Source organism: Primulina tabacum, chromosome 18, assembly GCF_025594145.1.
Source record: "Primulina tabacum isolate GXHZ01 chromosome 18, ASM2559414v2, whole genome shotgun sequence".
NCBI classification, from domain to species: Eukaryota; Viridiplantae; Streptophyta; class Magnoliopsida; order Lamiales; family Gesneriaceae; genus Primulina; species Primulina tabacum.
In genome coordinates, this window is record NC_134567.1 from 22,345,646 (window position 1) to 22,356,494 (window position 10,849).

At 36.7% G+C, this 10,849-nt stretch overlaps 1 pseudogene; it reads right to left on the reverse strand.

The window, feature by feature from the left end:
• LOC142532372 (ABC transporter G family member 14-like) overlaps positions 1-5,542 on the reverse strand; it is a 36,434-nt pseudogene extending 30,892 nt beyond the window's left edge.
• Between the last annotated feature and the right edge of the window lie 5,307 nt (positions 5,543-10,849).

Genomic DNA, 10,849 nt, shown 5'->3' on the forward strand with positions numbered 1-10,849 from the left:
AACTGAACCAATCAGTTCAGTCGAAAAATCTGCTGATCAGTTGAGTAATGATGCTATGTCATTGTTCATCAAAAAATTTGGAAGGTTCATGAGAAAAAAGAATCAAGGGAACTTCCAGAAGCCATACCAAAGGAACAATTCCAAAGATGAACCAAATGCCTGCTATAACTGTGGCAAATCAGGTAACTTTATTGCTGATTGTCCTAAACCCAAGAAGGACAGTCAAGGCTCAACTGACAGAAGAAAGAAATCATATGAATGCAAAAGAAGACCCAAGGAAGATAAGAATTCCTTCAGAAAGAAACATGAAGTATTCTTAGCTGAAGAAAACAAATCCAAATTGGCAGAAACTGACAGTGAGGAGTCAGAACCAGAAAGCTCATACAGCTCCAGTGATGATGAGGAAGTCAAGTGTTAGATGGCTAATGATGCAGAAGAAGAGTCATCTAGCCAACATGTATTTGATTTCAGTTCAACTGATTTTACACGAGAAGAACTCATTCTAACACTACATGACCATAGTAAATGAGTATAAAAAACTTGCATCATCATTTGAAAAAATCAAAGCAAAGAAAACTGATCCCACAGACAATAAAACCAAAACTGATGAATCAGTTGATGGGTTGAGTCTAAAAAGGGAGATTGCTGAGTTAAAAGCAGAAAAAAATAAAAATCAGTCATTAATCCAGAAGTTGATGCTTGAAAACTCAAAACAGACTGAGCTCATTCAGTCTTGGAACAAGTCATCAACTGCACTAAGTGAGATGCAGAATTCACAAAAATCAGTTTCTGATAAAACTGGTTTAGGGTTCAACACTCAAGGAGAAACGTATCCAAAAGATACTCAACCAAAGCTAACAATAGACAAAGGGAAATACATTCACTTTGTCAAATCAGCAGTGGTACAGGAACAAATTAAGCCCAGTAAACTGATTGAGCAACCTACTGAGAATATGAACAAGGCTAGAAGATATGGGATTGGTTATAGTAAAAAATTCTCAATTGATTCACAAAGTCAGTCATCAAAGAGATTTTACAAAAACTATTCGAATGGCTATTCCAATTACTATAACTGCAAGCCAGTTCAGAAGAGATATAGACTGAACAATCAGTTGAATAAAGCTAAAACACATATTGTATCATCCGTACACTACACAAGCACACAAAATCCGAGAAAAATCATTTGGAATACAACTACTGGAAAGTCTGTTAGACTAATCCAAGTATGGGTTCCTAAGGGACTAATCAGTTCAGGACCCAAATAGATATGGGTACCAAATTATATTATGTGTGTGACTGCAGGTAACAGGTGCAAACAACTCAATATGGTATTTGTACAGTGGATGTTCGCGACATATGACAGGAGATGCAAGTGTGCTATCTCAACTGATCAAATACAGTGGTCCAAATATCAGTTTTGGGGACAATTCCAAAGGTAGAACTGTGGGTAAGGGTAAGCTTATCCATGGTAACTTTACTTTTAAAGATGTTCTATTAGTGGAAAACCTGAAGTATAACTTGATCAGCATCAGTCAGTTATGCGACAGTGGATTCTCAGTACATTTTGACAAAAACTCATGTTCAGTCAAAACTTCAACTGATGAAATCATACTAACTGGCAAACGTTGTGAAAACACATATAAAGTCAGTTGGAATGATCAAACTTATGCACCAGTTTGTTCTATTGCTTCCAAATCATCTAAAAACTGGTTGTGGCACAAGAGACTAAGTCATCTAAACTTTAAATCCATTGCCTATCTGAGTAAACATGATCTTGTAACTGGTTTGCCCACAATAGAATTTTCAAAAGAAAAACTTTGCTCAGCATGTCAGTATGGTAAACAAGTACGATCTTCTTTTAAAAACAAGGGTTATAAATCTTCATCCCGATGCTTAGAACTGTTGCACATGGATCTCTTTGGTCCTATACCAGTCATGAGCTTAGGGGGAATGAAATACACATTGGTAGTCGTAGATGATTTTTCAAGATTTACTTGGGTTATTTTTCTCAAATCTAAAGACCATACTGCTTCACAACTGATAAAGCTCTTCAAAAGACTTTTAAATGAAAAATCAGTTGGAATTGATCGAATCAGATCAGATCGAGGAACTGAATTCATCAATCAAACTCTTTCAAATTTTCTAGAGAATGCTGGAATTAAGCATGAGCTCTCAGCATCCAGAACTCCTCAGCAAAATGGTGTAGCTGAGAGAAAAGATCGGACCCTTAAAGAAGCTGCTAGAACAATGCTTGCTGATTCTGGTATTTCTCAAAGGTTTTGGGCAGAGGCAGTAAGCACTGCGTGTTATACTCAGAACAGATCAATGATTAATAAGAATCATATGAAAACATCATATGAGATCTGACATGGAAGAAAAAGTATAATTACTTATTTCAAAATATTCGGCTGCAGATGTTTTATCCTTGATAATGGTAAAAATTATTTAAAAGCGTTTGATGCTAAATCTGCAGAGGGAATATTTCTTGGATACTCATCAGTTAGTATAGCTTATAGAGTCTTCAACAAGAAAACCCTAAATGTTGAAGAATCGGCTCATGTTGATTTCGATGAAACTGAACTAACTAATAAGCCAACTGATCAAGTTTAGCTAGTTGATCGATTTACAGATATCATTTTGGAGGATGATGATGAAAAAGACAATCATATTAATCAAAACAATCTCCAAACACCCGAACCAGAAGTGTCAGATCAATCAGCTGAACCAGAAGCTATTCCTAATGATCAGTTGATAGAGCATAATGATAACATTCAAATACCAGTTGACGAAGCACCAACTGAGACTGAAAACTATGTTCAGTTACCAACTGAAGAAATTGATGATACAATAAATACTGAGTACAGATGGAGAAAATCATATCCACCTGAGATGGTAATAGGAAATCCATCTGATCCAGCAAGAACTCGCAATCAAATGCTAAATTTATTTATCTATTCAGCTTTTGTATCACAACTAGAACCAAAGAAAACTGATGAAGCTCTTGCTGATCCTAACTGGGTAAATGCAATGCAAGAAAAGCTAAATCAGTTCACTCATAACAATGTCTGGAACTTAGTTCCAAGACCAGTTTCAAAAACTGTTATAGGTACAAAATGGGTGTACAGGAATAAACTAAACGAGGATGGTTCAGTTGTGCGCAATAAAGCGAGACTAGTAGCACAAGGATATAGGCAAGAGGAAGGAAATTGACTATGATGAGACATATGCTCCAGTTGCAAGACTGGAAGCAATCAGAATGTTTCTTGCTTATGCATCATACAAGAACTTCAAAGTCTATCAAATGGATGTCAAAAGTGCATTCCTAAATGGCCAGCTACAAGAGGAAGTATATGTTGAACAACCCCCAGGTTTTGTAAATCACAACTTTCCTGATCATGTATATCATTTGAACAAAGCCTTATATGGTCTTAAACAAGCACCCAGAGCTTGGTACGAAACTCTTTCAAAATTCCTAACTGATCATGATTTTTCTGTTGGATCAGTTGATAAGACCTTGTTCAAATTTACTAAGAATGATCACATTTTATTAGTTCAAATTTATGTTGATGATATCATATTTGGGTCAACTAACCCCAAATTATGCGAGAAATTTGCTAAGCTAATGCAGGATAAGTTTGAAATGAGCATGATGAGTGAACTAACATTCTTTCTTGGACTACAAGTGAAGCAACTGGAAACTGGCATATTCATCAGTCAGACTAAATATACAAAGGAGCTGCTGAAGAAATTTGGCATGGAATCATGTTCAGCTGCAAATACTCCCATGAGCTCATCAGTAAAATTAGATACTAATCAAGGGGGAATATCAGTTGAGGCGACATTATATCGAGGTTTAATAGGGTCATTGTTATACCTAACTGCCAGTCGCCCTGATATTTTATTTGCTGTGTGCATGTGTGCTAGATTTCAAGCAAATCCTAAGCAATCACATTTCTCAGCTGCTAAAAGAATTTTGAAATATCTTAAGGGTACACAAAATGTTATGTTATGGTATTCTAAAGACTATACTTTCAATTTAGTTGGATATTCAGATGCAGATTATGCAGGATGTAAGCTTGATCGTAAAAGTACAAGTGGATCTTGTCAGTTTCTAGGAGACAGGCTGATCTCTTGGTTCAGCAAGAAGCAGACATCTATAGCTACCTCAACAACTGAAGCAGAATACCTTGCTGCTGGTAGTTTCTGTGCACAACTGATATGGATCCAGCAACAACTGAGAGATTATGGAGTAATTACAAATAATTCGCCCATATTTTGTGACAATACGAGTACAATTGCCATCACCTATAATCCAGTTCTTCACTCAAGGACAAAGCATATAGATGTAAAACACCACTTCATTAGAGATCATGCATTGAAGAAGGACATTAGACTGGAGTATATTTCAACTGAGCAACAAGCAGCTGACATCTTCACCAAACCATTATCCGAGACTAAGTTTTCTTACTTTCGCAATATTCTTGGTTTAATTGATCTGTCTTAAAATTATTACTAATGTTGCTTTACTAATAGAATTATCTGCAGAAAATAAGAACACAACAAATTGAAAATAATACTTTATTAAGAATACCATCGATCCCAGTTTACAGAAGATATCATAGAACCAACTGAATCCTGCCATTCTCTAATCCAATTATTCAACTCATAAATTTGGATTCTAGAAAATGACCTAGTTGTAGAAATCTTCTCAACCACATGCCATTCCTTCCATAACATTGCTTCTAACAGACATTTGTCATCAATCAGATCTGTAACATGCCTAACTTCAAAACGATCAATGTATTTTCTTGATGTTGCTGCTTGAGCACGAGTAGGAACAGCACCACTACTACTTACCCTCTGCAAATCATGAATCTTGAACCATGTTGACATCACTTTCATCAAGACATATTCTTCCATTGTCTTTTTCAATTCTTCTAAATAAAGATTTAATTGCTCATTAACTTGAATATGCGAACTACTGCATGCATCAGAGTTACTTGAATCCGACATATTGAACTATTATTGTTTCACATTCTATCATCTTATTTATAGACAGATGAAATTTAAATATTGAAGAAACTGAAGAGACTCAAATCAACCGAAGCGTCATTCTCATTTACCGAGGCTTCTTAACTATCAGTTGTTCATTATCAACTGATATCAGTTTGACATTTATTACTTAACGCTTAACCAGTCATCAGTTCATCTATTTATGATCGTAATTCATATATAATAACTAATGAAACTTATTATTTGCAGGAAAAAGAAAAATAAAGTTAAGCCAAAATAAATATTTCATTCAATCATAAATATTTGCTTGGATTACATCATTATATTTCTCTTCTACATCAATTATCCACATCTTCAACCAAGCAGATAAAGGTCCAGTAGATGTCTTGGAAAAGCTGTGAGAACCAGCTATGCGCCTAAGGATTTTCAGCTCCTTTCGAAGCATCAGCTGATAGATATGACCATCTGTGAATATATCCACCCACACAGCTATGTGCAAGTGCTCCCGCACTTCTCTCAAATCTGCCATCAATTCTGGAGTGGTAGCCTATCCAGAATTATACAGGAACGTAAGCTCCTGTAACTTTTCCCAGTAGTGAAGACTCTCATAGAAGACTTCATCTTCTATCACAGCCTTCCTAGTCTCCGAAGAAAATGGCGAAGCACTCGAGCTACTAGCATCTGCCATTCTTTTTTACTTTGAATATGTTTTTCAATATGACTGAAACTAACCATGTCACTTCTACTTATAGCAAAGAGTCATGGAAGATGAAGGGTCGTCAACGTTTCAGCAAACGATAATCTTTCTGACCTTTAAATTTATTCGCTTTAATTATTTTATGCACTGATTAAGGGGAATAATGGTTTTAAAGAGGTAACTGAGAAGACAATTGTTTGTGAACTCTCAACTGAAATGAATCAGTTTCCCTACTGATCGTTCAGCTGGATATTTTACAAATTTTCTCACATAAGTTAACAAATTTAAAACTTGTTATATTCCAAATCAACTGACGTGACTGCAGATTCATAACGTGGCCTATTTTAAACCGTTCATCTTTTTCACAAACGCCCACAGCACACGTACACATAGTTTTACTCAAAATTTTTAATGGACTGACACGTGTCTCGAATTTGAACAGTCACGAACAACTGTACTAAGCCCCCTTCAATTCAGTTTTCTTCTTACGCATACAATCAGTTTCTAATAGCATACTAATTCCAGAGCTTATCGTTTACGAATTTCGGATCATTTTATCTGTCGAAATGGCGAATCAAATCCCAGCTCACGTGTTGAACGCTATGGCCATCGATTTTGACTCAGTTTTATCAGTTCAAGAAGCAGAAGTTAAGAACGTTTTTCTGAAGATTGAATCTGCTGGTCTCAGGATGTTTTTGGGACAATCTTCGTAGGAGATTTACCCTAAGGAAGTAAATGAATTCTATCTGAAAGGGTTCGTCACTACTGATGGAAGTATCTCTGTAACCTTCAATAATCAACTGTTGATCCTATCTGAAGAGGACTTTGGAGAAATTTTCTCTTTGCCAACTGATGGGTACGTCAGTTTTTCTGAAGTCAAAACATCTGACATTGAGAAAATGCAATCTTTGCTGTCTGCTGATGGGCGGAAAATCAAAGTTTCCGATCCAAAGTAAGAGCTGAAAATCAAAGTTTCCGATCCTGCCATTCTCTAATCCAATCATTCAACTCATAAATTTGGATTCTAGAAAATGACCTAGTTGTAGAAATCTTCTCAACCACATGCCATTCCTTCCATAACATTGCTTCTAACAGACATTTGTCATCAATCAGATCTGTAACATGCCTAACTTCAAAACGATCAGTGTTTTTTCATCAAAGTTTCCGATCCTGCCATTCTCTAATCCAATCATTCAACTCATAAATTTGGATTCTAGAAAATGACCTAGTTGTAGAAATCTTCTCAACCACATGCCATTCCTTCCATAACATTGCTTCTAACAGACATTTGTCATCAATCAGATCTGTAACATGCCTAACTTCAAAACGATCAATGTATTTTCTTGCTGTTGCTGCTTGAGCACGAGTAGGAACAACACCACTATTACTTACCCTCTGCAAATCATGAATCTTGAACCATGTTGACATCATTTTTATCAAGACATATTCTTCTATTAGTTTTCTTCAACTCTTCTAAATAAGGACTTATTTGCTCATTAACTTGAATATGCGAACTACTGCATGCATCAGAGTTACTTGAATCTGACATATTGAACTGTTATTATCACATTCTAATCATCTTATTTATAGATAGATGAAACTTAAATGTTGAGGAAACTGAAGAGACTCAAATCAACAGAAGCGTTTTTCTCATTTACCGATGCTTCTTAACTATCAGTTGTTCATTATCAACTGATATCAGTTTGACATTTATTACTTAACGCTTAACCAATCATCAGTTCGTCTGTTTATGATCGCAATTCATATAACTAATGAAATTTATTACTTGCAGGAAAAAGAAAAACAAAGTTAAACCAAAATAAATGTTTTATTCAACCATAAATATTTGCTTGGATTACATTTTCATATTTTTCCTCTATATCATCTATCCACATTCTCAACCAAACGGATACAGATGAGGAAGAAGTCTCGAGAAAGCTGTGAGAAGAAGCTATGCGATTAAGGATCTTCAGTTCCTTTCGAAGCATCAGCTGATAGATACGACCATCCGTAAAGATGTCCACCCACACAGCTATATTCAAGTGCTCCCGCACTTCTCTTAACTCTGCCATCAGTTCGGGAGTGGTAGCCTCTCCAAAATTATACAGGAACGCAAGCTCTTGTAACTTTTCCCAGTAGGGAAGACTCTTGTAGAAGACTTCGTCTTCTATAACAGTCTTCCTAGCTTCCAGAGAAAATGGCGAAGCACTCGAGCTACTCGCATCTACCATTCTTTCGTCTTGAATATTTTCACCAATATGACTGAAACTAACTGTGTTACTTCTATTTATAGCAGAATATCAAGGAAGCTGAAGGGTCGTCAACGTTTCAGCAAACGATAATCTTTCCGACCTTTAAATTTATTCGCTTTAACTATTTTATGCACTAATTAAGGGGGAATAATGGTTTTAAGAGGTTAACTGAGAAGACAAATGTTAGTAAACTCTCAACTGAAAGGACACAGTCTTACAACTGATCGTTTAGTTGGGTATTTCACTAATCTTCTCATATAAGTTAACTAATTAAAACATATTATATTCCAAATCAAGTGACGTGACTGTCTATTATCTAATGATGAATCTCATTTTGAAAACGCGGAAGCATTTGAACCGTTTCAATTGTACACACGCTTATAGCACACTTACACACGTTTTTACTCAAAATTTTTAATGGACTGACACGTGTCCCGAATTTGAACAGTCACGAACAACTGTACTAAGCCCGCTTCAAATCAGTTTTCTTCTTACGCATACAATCAGTTTCTAAGAACATACTAATTCCAGAGCTTATCGTTTACAAATTTCAGATCATTTTATCAAAATGACGAATCAAACTCCTGCTTATACGCTGAATGCAATGGCTATCAACTTCGGATCCATTCTATCATTCGGCGACGCTGATGTCAAGAACGTTTTTCAAAAACTCGAAACTGCTGGGTTAAGGACATTCTTGGGACAATCATCACAAGAGATCTACCTCAAAGAACTTCAGGAATTCTACTCTAACGGTATGATCAATTCTGATGGAAACATCGCTTCTACTATCAATGGTCAGTTGCTGACCATCTCTGAAGATTCCTTTGGAGAAATTTTTTCTTTACCATCTGATGGACTGGCACACTTCTCTGATGTTAAAACATATGACGTTGAAAAAAATGCAAACCTCACTTTCTGCTGATGAACGGAAAATCAATGTTTCCGATCCAAAGAAGGAGCTGAAGCACGAGGTTCAGTTACTTGCTGATATAATCGCCAAAGGGATTTTGGCGAAAGCTGGATCTTTTTGCTGCACTTACATTGGAAAAATTTCAAGCCATTTCTATCATTATGGCTGAACGTAAACTCAACTGGAAGCATCTTATATTCAATATTTTAAAAAATATGTTTCTATCATCCAAACAGTCCAAAGGCTTTGCAGTGCAACTGAGCTATCTGCTGAAAATGAAGGAGTTAGTGGCAGATAATTCAGAAAAATCATCCAAATTCAAAGTTTTCAATGCGAAGAATACTATGCCACCCAAGACAAAATTGGACATTTCTCCTGCTCAGTTTGTAAAGATAAAACAGGAGATTGGGACTCAACAGGCGGCTCCTAAATCAGTGAAAAAGGCCAAGACATTGGCTCAACTGAAGTCAGCAAAAAGGAAATTAGTTGTGGAGGAATCCGATTCAGAGAAAACTCCTTCCCCAAAGATCGCCAAGAAACCAAGAACCCAGAGGATTAAACCAACAACTACAGAGGAATCTATTCCTACTGACAAGCTAATATCTTCAGATGCTCAGCAGCCAATTGAAGCAGTCCCTCTGAAGATCATCCCACCAGAAAAATCAGCTGGTGCAAAGAGAGAAACAGTTAAGATCAAAGCCCCTCTGATTAATATTATTCGTCCTACTGTTCTGGCACCTGCTCGACCCAAAGGCATTAGTATTATAGAACGGGTGGATACTACTCGAACTGGTCTGGAAATTCCACACATCCTCAGTTCTGATAAAGGCAAGGGCAAATTGATTGAAGAACCAAGGCCATCCAATCCCATTCAAACCCACATTGACCTTGTTTGGGATGAGGTTAATAATTTTGCAGCATCAAAACTTCAACTCTATGATGCTTGGACAGCCTATCGTACACATATTTTTGCCAAGCAACTGAGAAAGAAATCTCAGCTAAACAAGTTCATCAAACTGGAAGCTTCTGTCCTCAAGATAGTCAAAGCTGCCACCATTGCTCAAGCTATGGAAAGAAAACATATTTGTTTGATCAGATGAGAGTCAAGAAGTTTGCACAAATTATTGACAAACTGAAGGCTAACTACGTTCCAACAAATCCTACTGCCTATGCTGATCATGCGGTGATTACTCAGCTAGACACCGATCTGATTGGCTTGCTATCTCAGATAAAGTTTTGGGAAATGGATCAAGAGTTAGTCCTTCATAAAGGAGATCCAGACGATGATGAAGAGGAAATAGTTGAAGAACCTCCCTCTAAGCAGAAAGAGTCATCCTCAGAACAGGCTAATATTCCAACTGAAGAGCCAGTTCAGGATATGTCTCAATCACCTACTGGTGAACATCAAATGTACACTGAAGCAGAATTATCTTTCGCAAACATTGATGAAATTATTCAAACAGTGGTGCAAGAATCCCAATTGAGTGTACCTATTTCTGATAAAGTTGATAATCACGTTGATCAAATCAATCCAGAGCTTCCTATCTCTTCAGAGGCACCAGTTCAGCCAGATTCACCTGCTGAACAAACTATTCCAGCTGTTGTGCCAATTGATCCCCAAGATCATCCTCTAGAGGCACCAATTTTGGCTTCATCAGACTCTATTATTCCTCCAGGCAGCTCATCTGCTGATCAAAATCCACTTTCTCCGTCTCAAGTTCCAGAAGAAATTGCTGCAACAATCACTTCAGTTCAGAATGTTGCTGAAACAGTAGCAACTAACCAAGAGTTAGCTATATTTGATCAAACCACAAGAGGACCGGAATCCTCTCATCAGTCACCTCCTCCTCAATCCACAGAAATGGATCTTGTTCTTGAAGAAATCCAAAATATGCAGCACAATATGCAGCAGATGATTACTGAAATCAAGAGAATTCAATCTACACAATTCTCTCATACTGTCAAATTGGATTC